This window comes from Sceloporus undulatus, chromosome 5 (assembly GCF_019175285.1).
Source record: "Sceloporus undulatus isolate JIND9_A2432 ecotype Alabama chromosome 5, SceUnd_v1.1, whole genome shotgun sequence".
NCBI lineage: Eukaryota > Metazoa > Chordata > Lepidosauria > Squamata > Phrynosomatidae > Sceloporus > Sceloporus undulatus.
The window spans coordinates 167,034,182-167,055,278 of NC_056526.1; positions in this window are offsets into that span (position 1 = coordinate 167,034,182).

Consider the following 21,097-nt stretch of genomic DNA (forward strand, 5'->3'; position numbering starts at 1 on the left):
GTGAGGTGTGACCTTGCCTAAGGACAAGAACGTGAGACAACTTTTTTGTGGGGTTACAGTTGCCAGAATTCATAGCCAACATGGCCATTGGGGATGCTGATTAGAGGATCCTTGATGACCCCTTAAAGCAACACTTCCAGTTTATTTCTACTAAGGATCCACAATATTCTGGGTGTTCATGCTACCCCTGTAGCCAACATCAGAAACAGCAGGGGTAAATTTTCAAAATGCAGAAAAACCTGGCAAAAAGGTCATAAATGAATGCAGAGCACATGTTTTCCATCTATAAACTCCAGGTTCAGTAGAGATTTGGGATGTGGAGATATCTTCCATTTAAATCTTGCAGAACTGCCTACCCATTAGGACAGACTATACTCAAACTAACTTCTGTGGCTGACACTGCTTGATATCTTTCATCTGTTTGGAAGAGATGGGGCAATGCTTGTGCATCTTGTATCCTTGTTGCTTCATAGCACTGGTATCACAACTTAGATGTTTATCACAATTTTGAAAGTTGTGAGTGGGGAGGCTGACACTTTTTTCCATCAAGAGTTTCTTGTGTATACAATCAGCCCTTCATTTCCATGGATGTTTTATTCATGGGTTCAAGCATTCACAGTTTGAAATTATTAAAAAATGTATAAGTTCCAAAAAGCCAAAGTTGATTTTGCCATTTTATATAAGGGACACGATTTTACTGTGCCATTGCATTTAATGGGACTTGAGTATCCATGGATTTTGTTATCCATGGAGGATCCTCGAACAAAATCCCAGTGAATACTAAGAGCCCACTATATATGCTTTTTTGTAAGGGATTGTGCAGTGCTGTAGATAATAGAATGCACAGGAAGTATCCATTAGATTAGATATAAACCCAAGTACTTTGCTGTTTTTGGAGTAGGGTTACTGTTGATTTTGAACTTGTTTCATCCCTGTATATTCTAGTCAGGTGAATAGTGTTACCAAAAGGTACTGTGGCTGTGTAGGAAGGAGACAATCTCTCATATAGCAGAAAGAAAGTTTATAGATAGCGACTGTGAAGAAGTGGTTATTGCATTAGATTGAAACTAGGTTTGTTGGGTACCCTTGGGATAGTCACTCAGTCTTAACCTCCTGCATAGAATATGAGAAAGACATAGATGGAAAGAATGCTAGAAAATATTTGAAAATTTGGGTTTTTTTTTTTACTGTGAAGAAGCCCTTATGAGAAGAATTCCTGACTGACAAGAATTGTCACAGTTTGGGGCTTCTAGTGTGCAAAAGTCACAGGTGGTTTTATGTTGAAAACATTTTCTGTGCAGGAAAACTGCATTTTTTGCACAAAAATTAATACTATTACACAGAAATATCACTTCATGTGCAGAGGAAACTGTTTCCTACAAAGAAAATGATGTAACCAGGAAGATTTTGGGAAAAATTCACAAGTGGATGGTTTGCAAAGGAAAGGGCATTTTTGGGCAGCAAAGTTCAAAATAACCATGTGGAAATTTTGCGCAGAATAAATCCCAAACTTCAAATCGGTTTCAAAAAACCATGTGAAGTCTTTCCCACAATGGGAAGAAAACTGATAAAATTACTTGTTGGTTCCTTTGAGAAGAAACATGGTGAAGAATTCTTAGGAAGACAGGCATCATATACTTAAAAGAAGCCAGTCTTAAAAGAATTGCACTATCTGATACTACACTTCTAGGCTGATGCTTTCAATGTGCTTGTGATGACATTTAAAGCCACAAATAGTTTGGGACCTCAATAGCCTTTCCTTATACATTCTGGCCTGAGGATTGAGAGCCACTGGGTTGGAGATCTTCCTGTGTGTCCCACCAGCAAGGATGTGAGATGGGGTTTCTCAGCTATAACAGTTCTAGTGTGAGATGCCTTTCCTTTGGAGGCCAGACAGATGCCAACATTGATTTCATTTAGGTGCCAAGCGAAAACCTGGTTGTTCATTAAAGCCTTTGAGCTTCATTTGTTTATTTCAAAATACTAATACACAAAATGCTAACCTTTTAAACCTGTCTTTTAAAAACCTTTTAAATTTGTTAATCACATTTAGTTTTTGCTATATGTCTTTAAATCAACCGGAGCCTACAGCAACCCTACCTGAGGGTTTTCATGGCAAAATGTATACAGAAAGTATTGGGCATTGCCTTCCTTGCAACCAAATATTGTTGTATTTTTAATGTTGTAAGCTGCTTTGATTGTCTTAACAAAAAGCGGGATGGAAATAAAAGTTTTATTTATTATTTATTCCTCTGAGGCTAAGAAAGTGTGACTTGACAAGGATGCCTAGTGGGTTTCCATGACAGAGCCTGGATTTGAACTCTGATCTCTTAGAGTTTTAGTCCAATGCTCAAACCACTACACCATGCTGGTTTAATAAGAGTAACAAATGAGTTAAATACACTTTTACTGTGCTATTAGTCTGTCTAAATTATTGTTTTAAATTATTTACATTGATTTTACTTTTATTCTGCACTGAGATCTTTTGATAGAGGGCAGGAAATAAATAAAGAAAGAAATGGCTGATGCTGTGGTTTCAGCTCTTTGGGGAAAAAAGTAGAATAATAAAGGAACAAAGAGGAAAAAGATGACCATAAATTCCAGCCCACCTGATATATTATTCAGGCTGGGAGTCAGGAATGCTAGCTTTAGCTCATTAGAAGAAATACTGAATCAAAATGTACACAATCAACAAAATAAATAATAAATCAAGGTGGCCATGTAACACAGGAAAATGTCCCCATGCATATATGATACAGGTGCAATGTAATCAGGTTTTACATTAAAGAGAACTGTGTCTCATAAGGATGCACCTAAAAGATGTCTGAGTAAAATGCGCCCAAAAGGAAAATGTAAATCAGGAAGAAAACATATTCATTAACTCTAGAATCTGGATTTGCACATTTGAGAAGCAATAAAAAGCCTTGTGACAATAACGGTAGTTATTTTGCACAAGTCTTCCTAGACTACATCAGATGCATATTACTTAAGCAGATAGATATGCAAATACATGGTTCAGAGGGAAAGAGGAATAGAAATGCAAAAAGCTCCAAACCCTGGTGATTGTCTTATTGGTGACAGTTTAATCAACATGTGTTGTGCTGTACAGTAGGAAGGATACCATTAACACAGACAGGCAAATTTATTATCTGTGGTGGTGATAAGTGGACTGCAATCCATGAAAAATTACACCAGATAAAACTTTAAGATCCCTCTAGGCTACCCATCCCTGGACATTTTTACATGTCTCTGTCAAACCTTTGCAGAATATAAGAAGAATAAGGTGTTGTGGGAAGTAGGATTGCTGAAGATCTGTTCATGGCTCTTTGTTCATGCAACCTATGTTGTGTTTAATAGTGAATAGCTGTCGTAGAAAAACAGGATTTGTTCTGTTACAGTAAACGGGCACTTTCAGCTGAGCAGCACATATTTCTCTTGTAAACTGAAGCATAGTTTATGTTAGCTGAGGATTTACTGAAGTCTCCCCTTTAATATTACTCCATCCCCCTGCTTTGTGTTTGATTGTGGGTGAAATTCACCATGTGTTAGTCAGCAGCTCCTTTGGTGCATTAAAGCTCTTCCTCTATTTAATGAACCATCTGGTTAAAGCATCCATGTGCATATATGTATTTATTATTTACCTTTACCTTCAGGCACTGCTAAGCAGCTGGTCTTAATGAATAAAAATAGCCAGTGAAATCATGCCATGTGGTTGCTGGGAAGGAAGGATTTATAACTAATGTATTATGGGGTGGGGATGGGATGAAAGCATGTAGAATCTCTGCTTTTTTGCGCAAAGCAAGGGCACCTGTTCTGCTCAAGGCAATGGAATGTCAGGCTGATCAGCAAGTATTAATTCTCTTCCTACTGCTGATGACCATGGGAATAGGGAATCTTAAATGGAATATTAGAAATCAACAGAATTCACACCCAATCCACAAAATTTCTCATCATTACCAACAATATCCTAATCACCGGGTGCATGATGTCATTCACACTGGGCACATAGACAGGAAGTTTGCATTATCTTAAATTTTCTCTTCTGTCCCATTCCGTACATCTCAGAACAATGCTTTGCATGTAACCAATAACCTGGATCTAACCCATGAGGCCAGGTGGCTATTACACAACTTACACCAAATGACTGCATCATATTACATGGGGCAGCAGGATAGCCGTGAGTTATATTTTCACACCTTTATGTATGGATCTGTAGAGCTCCACTATAGGTAGATGACTTTCACTTTTACTGCTAAACTGCAGATTTGAAAGTCAAGAGGGATCTGCAGTTCAGCAGTGCATGATGGAGTATGTGCAGGTGATTAGCTACGAAGGTTAACAGAGCTCCTGTTACCTTTAAGGTAAGGAAAGAAGAGATTTTACAAAATCAGCTTTTCTTGCCCCTGTAAGACACCCTCTTTTGTACAGCTGTTAAAAGCATAAAACCCCAATTTAACATCTTCATCTAGTAACTGTAAGCCAGTTGCTCCCACCTAAACTGTTGCTTTCATCACCCCCAACCATGATCATCCTGGTGAAATATGATAAGACTTGTAGTTCAGCGCATCAGGAAGGAGCCAGGCTGGGGAAGTATGCTCAAAATGATTTGAAAAGCTGTAATTGTTCATTGTAAAGAGTGACCAAATAATGAAATCGAGGAAGTATAGTTAGTACAGGGTTAAGCTAAATATTATATGTGATACATATTCCTTCTGATTATCACATTTTTCTTCTAGCAATAGGATTTCCTTAGAGATACTTGGTTCAAAAATCAGACTTGCAAATTGAGACCTTTTAATCACTGATCAAAAAACAAAGTATATTGAATGCAAAATGTGTAAGTTACAGAAAACATGTGCTATGACAAGCATATGTCTTTCATCACTTAAGCAAGCACCTCTCCTAAATCCCCACTAAGAATATTATCTACTATAACCCACAGTGGTAGAGTACATTCAAAAGATACTTTTGATAGGAAACATCCCAATCTTGCATCCCAATCATTCATGTGCCCTGAGATGTTGCTAGACTACAACTCACAGCAGTCCTCACTATAAACCATATTCCCCAAGGAATCTGGAAGCTGGATGAGTCAAGTTTGGGAATCATTGACAATACTAAGCTAGATTTACCAAGGGGTCTGGCTTGATATATGGCAGTTTCCAATGTTGTAATACTGCTCTTCAGTATTAAGGCCAAAATTCTAGGGCTCCCACAGTGGTAAAAGCGTTAGAAGGATAGAGGCCATTCTCCTAGTCCTAGTATATTTTTAGAATGTCAAAAATCAGTACTGGAATGTGGGTAGTGTGACTAAAGATGCTTTGACTGATATCTTTCTTACTAATACTCCAAAAAGGAAAATCATATTTTGTTTAAAAATCGTTTTATTGCAAACTCACTGTGTATTGCCCAACTGAGTTTCTTGTTGGAAAATTATTCGACTGGTCACTCTTCTATACCTTCATCTTGCAACTGTATGATTAGATTTCTTAAAACTGTCTTACCTGAGAGCTCTAAATTTTTTGATGGTGTGTGTGTGTATCCAGTAATTAATATCTGGAAAAACTTAAAAAAAATATCCCCTCCCCCCCTTTTAAAAAAAATCTATTACCTGCAGTGTTCTAAGTTTGTGTTAATTTTGATGTTCACTGTCATAAGCACAGTTACAAATTGAGGCCAGACTGTCAAATCCCAGTTCTAATAAGAAAACATATAACATATACAAATATATGCAAAGGGATCTTGCAGCACCTTAGAGACTATTTGAAAGACAGAATTTGGTAGCATGACCTTTTATAGACTTGAGTTTACTTCCTTAGATGCATTTAAAAGAAGAAGACTAGGACTTGGTATCTGGAGCTATGAAGGAACTAGACAAGGTTCTGAAGTGTAAAGCTAAATCAATGAATACCCCAAATTAAGATTGTCTCTGCTATCATATTTCCCATTTCTATGTAAGGCTGTGAAAGCTGGACAGTGAAGAAAGTGGCATTATCACATGAGGTTTTAAATCTGCTGTTAAAATGAGAGAATAGCACGTTTGCCAATAATTATCACATGACATCAAGGAGGTTTCTTTGCTGCCTTGCCGTTAGAGCATCCCTTTTCATTGATTGGAAACACCAGTGCATAAGGTTCCAAAAATGCTCCTGTACCACTTGTCCTCAAGTGCGGTAACTCCTCCGGTGGTACCTATTGGGTATCACATGGTATCAGTGTCTCCTCTTCTTTTCTTTTCTCCTGGCACCTTCCCTGCACTGTCTGCCAAAGGAGAAATACTAGTGTCTCCTCACAAGGAGAGGCTGTCCTTTCTCCTTTGGCAGGATGGGGGGTGGCAGAGAAGGGATGGTGAGTAGGGCATAGGACAGGGAGGTGGAGTCATAGAATCATAGAGTTGGAAGAGACTACAAGGGCCATCCAGTCCAATCCCATGACATGCAGAAACTCTCAATCAAAGCATCCCTGACAGATGGCCATCCAGCCTCTATTTAAAGACCTCCAGGGAAGGAGACTCCACCACACGCCATGGGAGTGTTTTCCACTGTTGAGCAGCCCTTACTGTCAGGATGCTCCTCCTAATGTTGAGGTGGAATCTCTTTTCCTGTAGCTTCCAACTATTCAGGGGTCAGGGGAATGAGGATGAGAACATGGACATTTAATAATACTAAAAGCTCTGTTGCACTGCTGAGGAGAGATGTAGTCATGAATGTTCCAAATCCAATAAGTTTTTGTTCTTTTTTTTAGTAACACAACTGCTGAGGTGAAAAACAGATTCAAGTAATACATTCCAAAGAAGAGAATAAACTCATTGTTTATTTGTTGGCACTGAATTTTTCAGATTCTAAGGCAAAAAAATCGGTCCTAGAATAAATCAGGCCGGAACTCTCCTTTGAAGCCAAGATGACTAAACTGAGGCTATCTTAATTTGGACATGCCACAAGAAGACATGACTCCTTAGAAAATACAATAATGCTTGGTGAGGTAGAAGGCAGTAGGAAAAGAGGAAGGTGGCATTTCAGATGGATAGACTCAATCAAGGAAGCCATCACTCTGAGTCTGCAGACCTGAGCAGAGCTGATGACGATAGGGTGACTTGGAAGTCTCTCATTCATAGGGTCACTATAAGTCAAAGCAGACTCGATGGCAATTAACCACAACAAATAACTGGCACATGAGGAAAATCTGGGGAGAACAAAATTAGGTCCATGAGTCATGGAACATCTAGTGCTGGAGAATTCTGGAAGCTATAGTCCAAAAAGAAACCTTCCCACTCTCTTTGTTGGAGCCACTGTTGTTTGTGTATCCTTATTCTTTTCTAGCTAGTATTGATATTGACTCGGTTGCAAGAAAATTATATTTAGGAAAAGTCATATAGTCAGTCCTCCACATTTGCAGCTTTCACTTTGGTAAATTTGATTATTCACAGGTTTGATTCATATGTTCTCTCTAGGAATCTCTAGGTCATCTAAGGACACCTTCCACCAGAAGGTCTGCTGGAGGACCTAGAGATTCCTAGAGAGAACACTTCTCTGGGCATTTGTAGGTCCTCTAGCATAATGCTATAGGCCCAGTACTGACCTCCCAAAAAAGGAGGCCGGACAGTGTCTTTTTCCCCCCGCAGGGAAGCTACAGTCGCCAAACCGCATGGCTTCCCTGCGGAGAAAAAAGAACCTGTGAAAAGCGGGTTCTTTTTGCGCCACACTTCTGATACCTGAGTGTGCCAATGGCACACTTGGGATGTCACAATAGCTGCGCCCATATACATGGGGTGCTGCCATTGTGATGGCACCGCGCTGTACTAAGGTTAGGGACCGTGCAGTTGCCGTGCGGTCCCTTAACCCTAGTATGCCACCAGCACAGCGCATTTGGCCTATAGTCAACATCTGCTGGAAGACACAGAGATTCCTGGAGAGGTATTCTTTCAGGTAAAAAAATATGTGTTTTTTAATTTGTGGTTTTTCCACTTTCATGGGGGTCCTGTGTCCCTAACTCCAGCAAATGTGAAGTGCCCACTGCAATTCCATGTTATTAAAACTTAAGTATACATACCGCAAACAATGAAAGATTACACAATTGTGTCCAAGGCATGCTAAAAATACATACAAAACAGTCTTATACAGGGAAGGAGTAACAAGTAAATTACCCTCAAGCGCATATGCAGGAGAACTAGAAGAAGGGAAAAAGAAAGGAGATGGTGTGTGTCTGTGAGAGAATGACTGACTCACAAAAAATAATGAGGGTGCTGAATGGAGACAGAACTGGTCAAGGGCAGCTGATGGACTCTGTGCCACAGGGATGGAAAATCTACTCTTAATTTTACTGCTGTTTCTCCTGCAGATGCTCTGAGTTGAGTGGCAATTCTGTTGGTGATGAATCTGGATACAGCAATGGTAAACTCATTTTCAGCTCAGAGCAACTGTGAGAAGGACTGAAGAATTGTTAGAAGCTGAACAAGACAAAATGACAGGACACACATTAGCTAGGATCAATCTATTCTTAGACTTTCATTTTAAGGTAAGAATATTTGTACACTGAACGTTTTTTTTTAAAAAAACCCACAATGGGTTAATATATTTCAGAGATCCTATTTGAACATATGGGTAGTTACAAGACTTTTAAAACATTGTTACAGATGTCTTAGTGTGCAAAACTGACACTATATGGTGTGTAAGGGGTGGTGGAGGAGAGAAACACAATTCTCATAAACAGTTTATTACTACAGAGCTCTTTCTAATGGTATACAGATGAGCTTTGACCTGCCAATTTATCAGCTTTAACTGTTCTTTAAAAGATTTTAATCTGCAGATGCCCTAACAGAGAAAATGACAAATTATTTTCTTGGACACTTGTTCAGAACAAATGAGTACAAGATGAAATGAAAAATCTTGTGGATTTTTAAAGGGAAATAGCCTCACCCATATTTTTACCCCATAAAAAGAAGTTGTTTTAGTACTTGATTATGATGATTGTTTTTAATAGATCCTTGGTCATTTCCAGACTAATGAACTAAATGAACTAAATCCTTTAAAGATTTAAGGGAGAAATCGCAGGGCATCAAAGTATAGAATTTATGGCTTGCAGGGAAATTACATAAGGTGGCCAGGTGTAAAAGAGGTGGCCAAGTGGAAAAGACAAAAATCTGTATTTTAATAGCTGTGTAAATAAATGCATTTCAGCAGGTGGAATTTTCTCTTCTGTACAGGTACTAAAGGTTCAGGAGCCCTGCCTTCTCTTTTTGAAATGAGAGAGTAAATGTGATATCTCCTCTGTGTATTGCACAGAACATTGCCCAAATGTGATTGTGCAAATGTCACAATAATTGGTACAGTAATACTTGCAGATTTGGGAAGCATTACATTTTGGGACTACAAGATTTCACCCATGCCCCATCCAGCAGATTCTGCTAGTCCAAAAAGGAAATGTTTCCAACTCTGTGAGATCCAGTCTGTGCGATATAAAAACCATGCCTTCTTATAAACTTGAAAAAAGAAGCCTTATTGAATTAAATGCTGATACTGCTACATAGTCTGTCATCCCACTGTGGGAGTCTTCATGTAATCTTCTAGTTGTACAAGAAAAAACAACAACAGAAAAGAACGCCAGTCTAATTGATTGTGGTAAACATTGTTACATGAAATGATGGTAAACATTGGGAACATAATATCTGCCCCGTAACAACATGAAAAGTCTCACTTTCCAGCTGTTTATATTTGTCCTTCTGTCTAAACTCCAAACTGGATATTGAGCTAATTATTAGCTGAATATGTTTTCAATAAAAAAAAATCAAGGCAGCATAAAGATGTATCTCAAATGTGTGCATTCTTGCGTGCCAAACAGAATTTGAGTACATGGTTGTCACATTGTCATTTCTTGGAGTTGGCTTGTCAGCACCTGCCTGTGTTACAAATTCCTCTGCAGTACCATTGACTTCATAGTGTAAAATGTTTTATGGAAAAACAACAAAGTGTCACTTTAAAGGCTAACAAATTTATTACGGCACAAGCTTTCATGGACTAGAGCCCACTTCATCAAAATCAGTTTGTTAGAAGTGGGCTGCAGTTCATGAAAACATACAACACAATACAAGGCTGGGAAAAGCCTGAAGCCCTCCAGATGTTTTTGGACTGAATGCCCCAACAGCCCTAGCCAGCAGAGCCAATTGTGATGAATGTTGGGAATTCTAGTCCAACAATAGCTGGAGGGCCACATGTTTCTCCCCTATGCCACAATAAACTTGTTTTTACTGCAAAAGACTAACTCAGCTACCCCTCTGGAAATTTTTTTGTGAAGGATGTATATACTAAAAGCAAAAACAAACCAATCAATCAACAATAGAAATTCTGCATAACTTATAAACTATGAAACCCAATGGATTTTTTTTTTTACCATGTGTAGGTCTTATCAGTGGTTTCACTCCCATTTTTAAAATTCCAAGGAGTTACCAATGAAGGGAGGTAATATGAAAGCTATCACAATTGCTTTCAAGCTTGGTGATTCTCAGCTTGTTTAGATCTGAGTAATAGCATCTCCAGTGCAAGAATCAATAATGTCACCCTTCAAGTCAGCTTACTTCAGTCTTGCCAATCATTTCAACCTTGTAAAAATGACTCTCTGGCCCCATACACAAAGGTAGGAAGTAGCGTGCTGCTAGGGTTCTGGAGCGCACAGAAACCGCACGCTCCGGATGGGCAACAGCATCATGGTGGCATCCCATTCACATGGGCACCACCATGATGACGCCTCTGCCATGTAGTGTCCCCCCATCTGCGCCAGGAAGAAATGTCATAAGGGCTGCAACACAGCCTTTATGACGTCTCAGGAAGGAGATGCATTTTGCAGCTCCTTCTTACAGTGTATCATTCCCATGGCAACCACATGGTCATGGGAACAATCTAGAGGAAAAAGGGGGCACCTCTTTCTCCTCATGGCTGTCCGGGGCATGAAGCTGCATGGACACCCCTTTTCTGGGCCAAATTGGCCCGGAAAAATGCTGGATTGGAGCCACAGGTTGACCATTCGGTTACTGTGGCCCAATCCAGCACTTCCTGGGGCAGCACAGACCCACCCCTTTTGAGCAGGTCTGTACAGCCCCTCTATAACCCTAATGAGGGTATTATAACCCAGCAATACTGGAAGTGGCCTTAAAATACTGTACTTGTGTTATTTGGGGCTAGAAAAAGTTCAGATGCACCATTATTTTAAAATCTTTCTCTGTGTGTATGTGACTGTCAACCCATGAAAACCCCATGAATTTCACAGGGTTTTCTTAGGCATGGAGTGCTCACAGGTGTTTTTCCCCCAGTTCTGTAATATAGCCTACTGCGTATGGAATTCATTGGCAGTCTTCCATCTAAGCAGTAACCAGGGCTAAACATGCTTAACTTCCACAATCAGGTGGGTTATGGTGACTTTAGAGTACTTAAGCCCTCTGCTTTGAGATCTACCCTATGTAAAAACTACAATGATATCTGTTATCTAGGACACAGAGTAATCCCTCTGTATCCACAGATTCTTTATACATAGATTCAACTATCCATGGCTTGGAATTATTTTAAAAATATAAATTTCAAAAAAGCAAATTTTGCCATTTTACTATACCACTGTGTATAATGGGACTCGAGCATCCATGGATTTTGTTATCATTTGTGTGTGTGTGTGTGTGTGGGGGTAGGTGTTCCTGGAACCAAACCCCAGTAGATACCAAGGGCCCACTGTATAGCATTCCATATTGGAATTGCTGAGTCAAATTGGTGTTGGCTTCATAAGAATTTTATTTCCTCACTCTCAGTTAGAGACAATTGGTGGCCGCTCTTTAAAGCGGCCTGGAAAATGTCCTTTACCAGCTAGTTTTATGAGATGAAACTAGAAAGGAATTAATTAATTAGTTGTTGATTAAAGTGATGGAACCATATCAACTACGTTCACTTCTCATGATATTTTATACTGTTTCAAATTACTGATGCTAGTTTAATTATTATTAGTAGTATTTTTATTATTATACCTTGTTTTATTTTATGTTGTGAGCTGCCTTGAATCTCATGTTGTGAGAAAGGTGGGATACACATTAAAAATACACACACCCATACATATGTTACATACATCCAAAGGCTTTCTGGCTTGGGGATTTGGAAGCTTGAAAAAGATAGCAGACATTCAGGATGTGTCAAAGAGCTTTTGTAGATGTAGAGAAATGGATGCTGGAATACAGCTCAATGTCATACTTTGGGATATTGATATTCATTATAAGTTTTCTGTCACACCCAAGCCATCAGCAGTACATTTTATTGACATATTTTCCTTGGAATACTAAGAAGTCAACATAGCTTTATGATTTGGTTGTTTGTTTGTAATTGTAATGATGGCCCGAGTTATCTCATTATTCCAAGTGGAGTCCAGAGCATTGGCAGGATTTCTGGCTGAAGCTGAGGAGCAGTAGCTGCCCGGTGGGATTTGACCAGTCATACTGGATAGTCTTAGGAAAGTTTCTGTCTTTCAGATCACAACAGATGGGCTGGAGAGAAATGAAGCAAATTCTTTCCTACTGCCTCTTCACAGCTCCAGAGCTAAAAAGTAAATCCACAAATAATCCACAAAGGAGGTTATATTGCTATTTAATAGAACAGGGATGAGGAATAGGCTGCCCTCCAGATGCTGTTGGACTGAAACGCCAATGATTCCTCAACTCTGATTAGGCAGGCTGGGGCTGCTGGGAGTTACAGACCAACAAGTTCTGGAGGTCCACATACTTCCCATGTCTATAATTTTAAAAATACATGTTTATAAGAGTCCATAAACCTTTGCATGAGTCATCAATGGATATCTAGCCATCATTCTGATAGTCTTCCATGATGTGTTCCAGCTTCAGAGCTGTAATCTCCCCCCTTTAAAAAAAGTTGCTTACTCTTTTCCCAGTCTTTCATTGTTATTATTTTTTTATAGGCAGAACTGATTATCTTAGAATATGGATGTGCCTCTTGAGAAGAAATTAAGAAGGTGACTCTTCAAGGATTGTAGAGATCTGTCATAGAATCATGTGAGCAACAGATGTCTTGTTTGGGTTCACTGAATAATTTTAGAACATGGAATTTATAACTTGCTGCACTAGCAGATACCCTGTTAACCCGTACAGTTGTATCCAATGTCATATAACTGCATGTAACTAAAGGGTTTTTTAAATATAAACATGCTAAATGGAGGGCTAAATACAACTGTTCCAGCTGGAGTAGAAACATTCAATCAATGGGAACTTGGTGAATTAACACTTATGTATGTCCAATTGAACCGGGGGTCTATTCTAGTTAAAGCTAGCAATTGGATTTAGCCCAGATACTCTTAATTTATTTAGTGAACGATCATAACTTTTCTTGTTTATATGAAGAAGGCAACTTAATCCTTCCCTCTTTGTGTCCCCCTCCCCAAATAATATTTCTTCATACATTCTCAGTATTTTAGAAGCTAATGAGTCCCTGAATCACCATTAATATTGGGCAGATGACATTCAAAAGCACCAAACTAAACAGTTTGGTTTCAATCCAACTTTTATTGGTATATCAAAGAAATCTTAGCATTGCTTTGATTTAGTATTCATGCTGAACTACTTCATTTTTTCCCCTTATAAAACTCAAGGGACTTTGGGAAGCTGCCCACATTTTGTTTACATTATTAGATTTATTTTCTTTTTAGTCACAGTCTTGATACAGCTAATCCACACAGGAAACATGATTTGGTTCTGAGAACTGGTGTATTTGCCATGACCTCCCACATGAAGGCCATTGGAAACAGCTTGTGTGGTGTCCACTAATGTTTTTATGAAGTTTCACCTCCATGATTTGGGGGGACCCCTTGGGTACTATGCAACTTGAAGCTGCATAATAGTTTGTGGCTGTTGTTTGCATGTGCATCATGGAGCTGCCAATACATAGAGGGAGGCTGTCTATGTGCCTTATTCAATAATGAGGGAACATTAGAAAACAGTCCTCTCTTGGAAGGGTGCTAGTGGGGTTATCTTTCTTAGTCCAAAAGCTAAATATTGGTGACTGTTAGAACCTTATCACACTAGAGGAATCCCAAAAAGAAAGAAATGGGATTTAAAGTAGATTTAAAGAAGAAAAAACACGCAAATGCAAGAGGCTAATCACACAACGTTTCTGCAAACCTGAAATAACGTGAAAATAAACGTAAAGGGGACAAAAAGGACAGCTTTTTACTTTTGGAACTTCTCGAAAGTAAAAAGGTGTCATTTTTGTCCCCTTTACGTTTGCTTTACTTTGCATTATTTCAGGTTTGCAGAAACATCGTGTGATAAACCTCCCACATTTGTGGTTTTTTTTTACTTTAAATCTACATTAAATCCCATTTCTGAGCTAGTGTGATAAGGTCCATAGATGGTTTATAACCCTTAAGGCCACACCACTAGTGCTAGAAGTACCACTTAAACTGGATATCCATTTCGCCATAAGATCTGCCAGAAAGGGCGGCATTTGGGATGGGCCATGTGATCCTCTACAAACAACACTGCAGGCCAAGAGGAGTGAGTGTATTTTAAAATCCTGAGACACATAATGGTCACAGTTCTGGACTGGTGCAGGAAGAACATATGGCTCCTCTTCAGTCATGCTACAGGACAACAGAGAAATAGAAAAAAGGTTACAAAGTCCTGGAGGCCACAGTTGTGGAAATGGGCTCTCAGAGCTTGAGTTACTTTTACAGGGTCTTCTATGAACCTTCCTCACCGCAAACACTATGTACCAATTGGCAGAGGTTTTTGTATTAATTTTCTAGGCCTTATTGGTATCATCCTCATCTTCATCTGATATATATCATACTTCCTCCTCAAAACTGCAATGCAAGTATTTTACAAAAACTAAAACACATTTTATAGATTGCTTGCCCAGACATGCTCTGAGGAAAAATCACACTCCTTTCGGATGTTTTTTAACCCCTTGGACTCCCTGAACATTAAACTTGCAAGGGCATAGAGCTGAGTAAATAAACTATTAGTAATGTGTAGGATTTGCTCATCCCCACCCCCCAAAGTTTGATAATTTTTCCTTATACCCCCTCAAGAATACAGTTTTCCTCCCATCATGTCATAACCCTATGCCAGCCCGGATGCCAACTTTCTACTGACATATTTCACTAATCGATAAAGGCACTAACATTTTAAAACATTTTTTGTTTTGTTAGAATGACATAGCCATATATGAAACATGTTATAGATCATATTTTATTGGGCACTAAAGTAAAACACTGCGGTTAGATGTACAACTATTGAACTGAAGATTAAACAGAGTTAAGATTTTAAAAAGAGCCCCCCCCACTCTTTGTGTACATATAAGGAGGAACTCTATTCACCTGCATGGTTTATGTTGTCTTGACCTGTGATTGTAAAATCGTGTGTTAATAGTTTTCTTTTGAAATGCTAGGATTGCTTATTTGGTGCCTGGACTAACCTGTTGGGAGGAAACAGTGGAGATGAATCTCTAATGCTCGTCATTCAGTCTCTGTGCAAAACAATTTATTCTGAATTAATCTTGATAAACCAAGATTATCATCAGAGCCAGGAACATTCATTACAAATGTCTTGTAAAGAGTGAAGAGTGACTTCTGTTTTAAGGTTGCAGATTTCTTAAAGACAAATGTGCTGATACAGTTGGGAAATACACAAGCATAGAAGTAAGCTATTAAGGCTGCTCATTAACTTCATAGGCAGGTAATTGGACAATATGACCTCTAAAGTACTTTCTCACTCTTAATTCCATGATCCCCCCCCCATCCTGCTCAAGTGCTTTCTCCTAACTAGAGCAACCATATTTGCATGGATGGTCCTTACATGCAGCAACATCTTAGTTCCACTTGTCAAATGAGGAAAGTGTCTCCTGCGCTAAAATGCAAGTTTAAAAACAACACTAATTTCCATGTTGTGGATGAGAGCTACAGAACTGTATCATAGGTGTACTCAAGAAATTTGTATTTTTACCTGGGATTTTATCTGAGACTTTGCACTGGGAGATCAAACATCAAGAAATGCAAGTTAATCAATGAGATTGGAGGAAAAGTACAATGAGCCTAAGTAATTAACAGAAGGGCTAGGGCAACTAAAAGGATAAAACAATAATTTAACAAGTATGAGCTTTATCCCTTTTGACTTATTTAGTAAGTCAAATCTTGTTTGTATTTAATTATATGTAATTGTCGGGTAAAGGGAAGGTGTATGGAAGATGATATAAGGGGTACAGGAAAGTGTGCAAAGGTATGTGGAAGTGAAATGAAGATGGAAGAAAATAAAGGCTGGTAGAGTGGATAAGAAGGTTAGGAGGAGAAATGAAATGGTGAAGAAAGAAAGAAAAAAGATGTGAAGAAATAGATAACTAAAGGATAAATGGACTTTTAAGAAAAGAAGAAGAAGAAATTGGGAATGTTGATACTATTAGTAAGGTTGGTTAAGGAGTGAGTATATGCATGATTAAAAGATATAAATGGTAGTAGACAAATATTTGTTATATTGAGAATGAGTTTTTTTAAAAAAATATGTTGTTTGAATGTTGTATGTGTAATTTTATAGATAATAAAATACATATTTTATATATTTTATATATATATAAATATATATTTTATATATATTTTAAAAAAGTAAAGAAACATGGCTATGATAGTCTCCTACCCACTATCCAATCCACCTTTTATCAACAGCAGTCCCCGAGACCTGATAATTTCCTCGTCAGTAGAGAGCAGCAGGGTTTGGCAGACAAATGTACAATTATTTTCCTGTAGCTGGACAACACACAGTAGTGAATTTTGAACCGCTGCAATGACCATAAAAGGGAGTTGCAATATAATTCACTGTTGTAATTCATCAACAGGATACTAGCCTTTGTGTTTTATTTTTTTACAAGTGCCATGCCCACTCACACATTGCCTCCATGTATCAGTTCATTATCTTTAACACTTCTTAACTGTCACTCTAACTACAGAACATGGATTTTTTCGGTGCAGGGGAAATACTATGTTAATTAATAAAACCATAACTAAAAACAGTAGGAAACCCCAAACCACAAAGACACTTTGTTCATTATATTTATCTATAAAGTGAATGTACCTGTCTTTCCTTAAGTTTGATGAAGATATTTGGGAATACTATAATTTAGATCACGTTGGGTTATTTGAAAACCTGTTTTTTATGTTCCAGGCAAATAGCTTTATATGTGATATTTCTTCCAGTGGATAATAAAACTGCCAGTTTGGAATCTTGGTCTTAAATACATCATTGAAGCCTTGTTCTTGTGACTACATATGTTTACTCCTCACCCCACCCTTGCAAAATAAATAAAATAAATTTGTGCATGGATCAAGGGATATAACATACATATATGCCCTCAAGTAGGTAAGGAAGGATCAAAAGAAAAGACAAGGAACTTTATACTTGCTACAGAAAATCTAGGCATTAAGAATAACAGAATTAAACCCAGGATCACTTCAAAGGGAATTGCTGAGGAAATTGATAAATAATAAATCTGAATACATCAGAGGATCTCAGAAGCAAAGCTTTAGAAATGCGCATTGGATTACAAACATGAGCAATAACTTTACTACCACACTATAATAAATAGTTAGAGTGTTTTAGTTTTCTGATTTTCATTTCTATTCATTTATGAGTAGATTTGCCTTTTGTATGCATCACTCTCCCCTCAAAAGGACATAAGAGGCTTTATATATTTATGATATATGGAGAACCTGGGAAAGTTACTTTTTTGTAACATAGCTCCCAGAATCTACTAGCCATGGTGGCAAAAGGATTCTGGGAACTGTAGTCCATAACAGTAACTTTCCAAGCTTTGGGTTTGTTTTCTGCCTAAGGTTATTGCATTTTGTTGGTTTTATTTCTAGTTTGTGTGTCACAACTTATAAATGGGTGGATGCTACTTAGTCTTTATGTAATTAATATTATGGCACAACTCTTTGTACAGGTTACTGAAAGGAGTCTTCAGGTTGCCTGAGTGTGTGAAAAAAAGAGTGTGTCATTTACTTGAAACAGTACAGATCAGCTTCTTCAAGGTGACTTCAGTTGTGATGGATGTGTGTGGGTCTGTATTTCTCCCTTGAGTTTTGCACTTCTTTCATTAATATGAAAATAAAAAAGAGCAGATTTCTTTCTTTCTTTCTTTCAAATTCACATATTTTTGTCAAACACAAGTGGGTCTTATTATTGCAAAATAATTTTGACAAAGAAGGTCAACTACAAAAAGCAATTTTTGTTTGTATCTGAGAACTTTCAGTAGTGGTTGGTGGCTTTCATGCCATGGAGATGATGAATTCATCTTAGGTTTCAGTCCCAAGTTTAAAAGAGCTTTCCAAGGTGCTAAACAAATTTGAGGGACAGGTTCCAGCATCTTGGATAGCAGCTTTGAGATTTAGACTATGGCTGGAGTAGATCAATTCTCCATGGTCACAGAAGCGATCAGCCCCCACAGAGAGCTTTGCCTATAACCTTTTACGATTGGTAGACTCAAATGCTTTCTTCATATCTGTAAATCTGTTCTGACATTTGCAGAGCCAGCTGGAAGTTTCTAGTACTGTATCTAACTCTGGGCTCCCATATCGTATGAAAGGATGGAACTGTCATCACCAGCAACATACAAGCTTTTTTGGGGGAAGGGCATTGAACAGAAAGCTGCTTGTACAAGGAGGCATGGTATGGCTCCTTGTAATTGCTCTGGAAAACCACAATAGCTCAAGCAACCAATACTTGCAGTACTAGATCCTATCCTTAGGGCTTCCATTCATGTGTGTGTATGTGTATAAAATATTTATTTAGATCTGGAATCCACCTAGCTTAAAAATTTGAGGTGAATAAAGTATAATCACTATACTATTGGGCTTAAAGTGCTCTCGTTTCAAAAAATGTCCTTTACTTGGGGTTGTTTTAGTACTCATGTTTATGGACTTTCAGGTGTTGCATAGGCAACTTGCCTTCTGTAAAATGATGGAAGTAGATGTGATGGGATATACAGTAGAAATGGCATTACTAAGTTGTGGTGATCTCAGACACAGAATATGAGATAATATTGGAAAGGAAGAAAGCATAAGCCAAGCCTGTTCAGAGTAATTTCTGTGTAAGAGGCTAGTTGTAATAACAAAGAAAGAACATGATGTGGGAAAGAGTGAGAGCCAGCATGGTGTAATGGTTTGAGCATTGGTCTAGGACTTTGGAGACTGGGGTTTGAATCCTGGCTCAGCCATGTAAAATCACTGGGTGACTGTGGGCAAGTCACACTCTCTCTGCCTCAGAGGGAGGCTATGACAAACCCCCTCTGAACAAATCTTGTCAAGAAACCCCTGTGATAGGTTTGCATTAGGGGAGTCATAAATTGGAAACAACTTGAAGAAAAAGAAAGAAAGTGTGTTTATTAATTAGAATGAATAACAAGCCCACCTGAACTCTGAAACTGTGTGTAGTTTAATTAGGCCATTTTAATGCTTGTTGGTCGGTTCTGGCAATGGATGTCGCTGGACTGAATCTAGTAGTTTCTATAGATTCAAAGGTCTTCTAAGTTTTAGCTACTGAAGCCTTGTTTTCTGAACTTGGTATCCAGGACTTGCCCGACTTGACACTCAATACTTGACTCAAGACCTAAGAGACTTGACACTTACACAGTGTTAAAATAGAGGTCAAATAGGATACAGATTTGTCTAATAGCTGTGTGAACTCATTAGTATGTGTAGGTGATAATTTGTAAACAGAAGTCATTGCGATCTTTTAAAACAGAAATACTGTACAGTCTAGGCCACCGTGTGGGGAGGGGAAATGTGATCATGCGATCAGTGTATCTCCTCAGTCTGCTGTCCAGATGCTAACTGCTGATGGGCAACTTCAAAGACTCTGATCTACTAACTTCATGTCATTCTTTCTCTCTCACCAGATTTGGACTAAGCTCTTCAAACATAAAAACTGTCCTCTGTTAGCCCTTCAATTAGAAGACCATGCCCTGTAAAGTAGGATAAATGGCCCTCATACTCATGCGAGAAGTTAGAAAAAAAGGAAAACAAAATGTAAAACTGTCCAGTCTTTACAATTTCCAGAAGAAGAAAAACTGCTAGAGAACTGATTGTTAAAGCACTGGCTGTTTGTTTATTAAATTTAGAAAATAAGCAAACAGATTAATCAGTGTTGAGGCTACTGGGATTAATATTCCTGAAAGTAGGATGAGGAGAGGATCTCTCTTTGTTTTTTGTGTGATTCAGAGTTTAGAGAAGATGGCATTTTTGCAGAGCTTTGTAAACTACAAACACAGAAATTTGGAACCCCCTCCAATCCTGTGCTAAGGTTTTCAAATGTTCTTCAACAACAACAACAACAACAACAACAAAACTATGTTTAGCAAAAAGCCCAAACCAAAAAACAGAACATCAGCTTGTGGATTCTAGGAAACACCCCTAAACCCAACATTGCTCAATTTGCTCCAAATCTGCTTTGCAACACCTCAAAATCAAATAAAGGATATATCAAACTAGAGTTCCCAGTAAACCCTCCAAATCCAACATTATCTGAGTTGCTCCAAACTTGTGCAAAAGATGTTCAATTGTATTGCAAATTTTGCAACATTCTGGAATGCCATCCTACCAAGACATCTTAATTCAGGGCTCCTTGTGTGATATTTGGCAAGTCACACACTCTCAACCTCAGAGGAAACTTGACAAGAAAATCCTGTGATAGGTTTGCTTTAGGATCACCATAAGTCAGAAACAACTTGAATCCACACAGTGAAAAAACAAAAAACAAAAAAACAAAACAGTTAACACCATTGTTGTTCTGTGCATTCACGTTGTTTCCAACTTAACCCTATGCCAAATCTATCATGAGTTTTTCTTGGCAAGATTTGAGTCCAACACTCAAACCACTACGCCTTGCTAGCTCTCCTAGTAAACACTATGCCCTTTAATATTTCACAAATGAAAACCAGGATGCAATTTGTTTTTGCCTGAATCTACAGGGAAAAACAAGTTTCTGCCCTCTCTTGTCCTCCCACTGAGTTAATCCAATGCAAACTACAGTCTCTGTGTTGTATACTGTAGAAGTCATTTGTGGTGTCATCATGTC